This window comes from Tupaia chinensis, unplaced genomic scaffold (genome assembly GCF_000334495.1).
Source record: "Tupaia chinensis unplaced genomic scaffold, TupChi_1.0 Scaffold000395_1, whole genome shotgun sequence".
NCBI classification, from domain to species: domain Eukaryota; kingdom Metazoa; phylum Chordata; class Mammalia; order Scandentia; family Tupaiidae; genus Tupaia; species Tupaia belangeri.
In genome coordinates, this window is record NW_006159897.1 from 605,927 (window position 1) to 610,312 (window position 4,386).

A 4,386-nucleotide genomic window follows, 5' to 3' on the forward strand; every position below is an offset into this window, starting at 1 on the left:
TTATTTTAATTTGACCAGAGAGGGACAGAGTGAGAGAGAGAAAGGGAAAGTGAGAATGCAAGCCACCCGGTCTGGGATTCAACTATAGTCGGCCATGTCAGAGTCCAGGCTCTTGACCATAACGCCACCTGCAGGCCCATGTGATTACACCTTTAAAAATAAAGAAGGGAGGCAGAAGAGGCAGCGCTAGTGTGATAGTGTGACAAAGACCTCCCCAGCCATTACTAGCTTTGAAAGTAGAAGTGGGCCATGAGCCAAGAATGTGGGTAGCCTCTAAAATCTGCAAACGGCAAGGAAACAGATTTTCCTCTAGAGCTTCCAGAAGGGATGCCAACACTTTTATTTTAAAGACCCATTTTGGACTTCTGACATCCAGATCTGTAAGAGAATAAATCTGTGTTGTTTAATGCCACCAAGTTTGTGGTAATGTGTGCCCCCAGCCATAGAAGATAAATGTGGAAGTATTTCCTGTTAGTAGTGTTTTAAAGTGGGTAATCTTTTAAAACAATTGTTTCCATGAGAAATAAATATAATCATTCAAACATAAATGCATAAATTTCTGGGTCTTTAATAATTCTAGAGTTATTGAAGGTCAGTAACTTGTAGCAAACTCCATCAGGTGTGTGAGAAATGGATCTCATGGGATCAACAGATGGCATAATGGTCACATCACTGGACTCCCACATAGTCGACCGTGGTTCGAGTCCCGGACCTGGCCACCTAAAACGCACTAGATGCATGTGCGTGTGTGCCCAAAATCCCAACAGGAGAATGGAGGAGAAAGCACCGTGGTGTGACCGTCCTCCTGGGGGATGATTTCTCCCTTTCTGTCTCTCTCTGTCTCACCCTATAGCAAAAATCTCTCTAAAAACAAACACAAAACCAAAACAAAACAAAATGGATGTTACCAAATTACCTGGTACTGATTAATAACCACAGATGTAGTTGACCAGTCATTCTCTATGAATATTAGGTCCTTAGTACCAAGAGCTTTCGTGATTTCTGTGTTATCCACGTTACGTCCGAACCGCTTGCTCAGTCACTTCAGGTGCAGGCAGCTTTATTTATTTATTTATTTATATTGAGGAAGCGTGAAAGCAAGTTTATTAAGGAACATGTACAGAGTGGACTGTTCCATAGGTGGAACAGCGTGACGGGAGATGGGTGAACAGTTTCCCTCCTTTCTCCAGGAAGGAAAGAACAGCTATCTGGAAGGAAAGACAGAAGGGCTAGTCCATAGGCAGGGCTGCAGGCAGCTGTGTGTTTTAGAGCCAGTTCCTCCTTCCTGAAAGATAAACTATTCAATCTCCGTTTCTAGGGGCATGTTGTCTTTTCTAAGGCCATCTCCTCAGACATCCTTTTCTATTCTCAGAAGTTTTCTCACTTTACTATACAAATTTGTCTTCTTGTTACTGAACTTTCAGTTGGCTCAGGTTCCCACTCCGCCTTCCTCTTACTGTTCTGTGGTTGCTGGACTGCAGTGAGGCCCCTAAGCCAACATCTCTGTTTCCGGGTCCAGCCCTCCTTGTTCCACATTAGGCCAGATTTCTCCATTTACTTCATATCATATGTTACAGCTACGTTTCGGGGAAAAGTCTGCAAATGTGCAGATAACATTCTACTCTCTCTCTTAAGGGGTAAAAAAAAGCAAACTTAAAAGTAACAGCAACAAAAAGTCAGGTTGGAAGTGAACATGTGTTTTAGGGAGGGTACAAGTAAGATTTCTTTTCCAGTCGAAAACTTAGAGAATACGTGGAGATATCATAGGTGTTTGATATGGTTCATCTCTTTATTTTATTTATTTTTTAAAATAATTATTTAACTTTATTTATTTTTTTAATTTGACCAGAGAGGGACAGAGGAGGGTGGGGAGGAGAAAGAGAAAGTGAGAAAGGAAGCCACCAGGTCCAGGAGATGCAGAGGTTGGCCATGTGGGAGTCCAGTGCCCTTAACCACTACGCCACCTGCTGGCCCCTGGTTCATCTCTTTAAAGACAGAGTATCCTAGATTACTTGGGCAGAGCTTTTTTTATAAAGACTGGTGTTTTCTTAAAAGTTGTTTTTGAAAGAATTCTCTAGAGTTCTGCTCTTGTGTGCATCAAAATACTGTTCTTTAAGCCCTTCAAAGGTTAGACACTTTTTTTTTTGGAGAGGTTTTTGCTATAGGGCATGTGCACTCGCCAGAAAGACAGAGAGAGAGAGACATAGAGACAGAAAGTGAGAAATCACTCCCCAGGGGGGATGGCCATGCCACAATCCCTTCTCCTCCATTCTCCTCTTGGGATCTTGGGCACGCACGCATATGCGCCCAGCGGGAGTCCAGCGACATAGCCATTACGCTAACTGCTGGTCCCTTATGAGGCCTCTTGAACAGGCAGTAAATGCACCTTTCATAGCCTGGTCTCTTGACCTGCCATAGACTTTTCCTTCAAAGTGGTTGAGATGATCACATCAATAATAGTCTCATCCTTGGTGATTTGAGAGCATTAATTTATTTACTAAGATATTTATTGAATACCTACTTTGTGCTATGCAGTCTAAAAAGAATACGATCCAGGACCAGCAGTTAGCGTAGGGTTAGAATATTAAGATAGAGACCAGCAGATGGCATAATGGCTATGTTGCTGGACTCCTATGTAGTCCCAGACCCAGTAACTTAAAAATGCCAGGCGTGTGTGCGTGCATGCCCAAGATCCTAAGAGGAAAGAGGAGAAAGGATTGTGGCCTAGCCATCCCTTGGGGGTGATTTCTTGCTTTCTGTCTCTCTGGCAAGTGCACGTGCCATATAGCAAAAACTTCTCTCTCAAAAAAAAAAAAAAAAAAAAAAAGAATATTATCCTATTTTAAAGAAAGAGACAGACATTTGAACATGGTATTTCAAAACAGTAGCATCTCTATTAGAGGTATTTCTAGGATGCCATGAGTGTACACAGTATCTTGATTTTTCAAAAGCCCATAACTCTGTAATATTCTCTGACTTTGCTTAGGGGGAAGGAAGGAGAGGTAAAAGAAATAGATTAAGGAGGTAGAGAGGGACCAGCAGTTACCGTAATGGCTATGTCGCTGGACTCCCATGTGGTCGACTGCGGTTCGAGTCCTGGACCCGGTGGCTTAAAACTCACACCGGGTGCGTGCGTGCCCAAGATCCCAAGAGGAGAATGGAGGAGAAGGGATTGCGGCGTGGCCCTTCCCCCTGGGAGGTGATTTCTTGCTTTCTGTCTCTCTCTCTTTCTCTCTCTCTGTCTGGCGAGTGCACACGCCCTACCGCAAAAACCTCTCAAAAAAAAAAAAAATTAAGGAGGTAGAATAGTGTATGGGGCTTAAGAACATAGGCTCTGAATTCAGACTGCCTGGTTTCTAATCCCAGTTCTGCCACCAATGCAGAGAAACTACTTAGCCTCTCTGGGTCTCAGTTCTTTCATCTGTGAAATGGAGAAGATAATCGTAACGATTTCTCAGGGTTGTCGTGAGATCAAATAAATCATTCATGTGATACATTGAGCACAGTGAATAGGACAAAAGAGGCGATCGATGCTAGTTATTGCTTTGCAGAAGCAAAAAGGATTTTTGAAGGACAAGTCCATTTTTGCAGGCATGCATTGTGAACTATGTCTATTACAGCATTTTTTTTTTTTTAAGTAGGGAGCGCTTCATGAATTTGCGTGTCATCCTTGCACAGGGGCCATGCTAGTCTTCTCTGTATCGTTCCAATTTAGTATATGTGCTGCCGAAGCGAGCACCATTATAGCATTTAACGCACTGCTTTATACTTAGTTGGGCTCATTTCCGTCTCCACATAATAGCCTAGACCTCTTCGTAACCCAGGCCTGACAAATATTGGGAGTTTGGTCTGGATTATTAGTTGAGAGTCAATGTATTAGGTCATCGGGAAAGTCATGATGTATTTTTCTATGCAAAAATAGAATGAGTGATGAAGCTTACACTTGGTTGACTACAGTTTGGGGCTTTTTTCCCCTTCATTTTACCATCACATTTAGCTGTGGTATAGAGGGAAGAGAAGTGATCACAACATGAAAAATTCTTGTTTGGTCCTCTCACTTGCAATCAGGAAAATGAAATTCAAACAACAAAAAAGATAAAATTATTTCATAGCTGTTAGACTGGCAAAATTAAAAAGTCAGATCTTGGACTAGCTCTGTGGTCTAGTGGTTAAGGAAGCCAGATTCTACATTGCACCCAAATAAACTCATACTTAATTTTTTCCAGAGCTTTTTTTTTTTTAGAGACATTTTTGCTATAGGGCAAGCGCCAGAGAGATAGAGAGTCAGAAAGCAAGAAATTAACTGCCCTCCCCTCAAGGAGGGGGATGGTTATGCCACAATTCCTTCTCCATTCTCCTCTTGGGATTTTGGGCATGCATGCACAT

The 4,386-nt window shown here is 42.3% G+C and overlaps 1 protein-coding gene and 1 non-coding gene across 2 annotated transcripts in view; one reads left to right on the forward strand and one right to left on the reverse strand.

The window, feature by feature from the left end:
- The window catches only part of CUNH12orf56 (chromosome unknown C12orf56 homolog), a 111,160-nt gene that overhangs the window by 33,585 nt on the left and 73,189 nt on the right, over positions 1–4,386 (forward strand). The gene's annotated exons all lie outside the window — the stretch shown is intronic.
- On the reverse strand, positions 3,634–3,739 carry LOC114008816 (U6 spliceosomal RNA). The gene has a single exon (XR_003550316.1). It is a non-coding gene; the product is annotated as a U6 spliceosomal RNA (small nuclear RNA).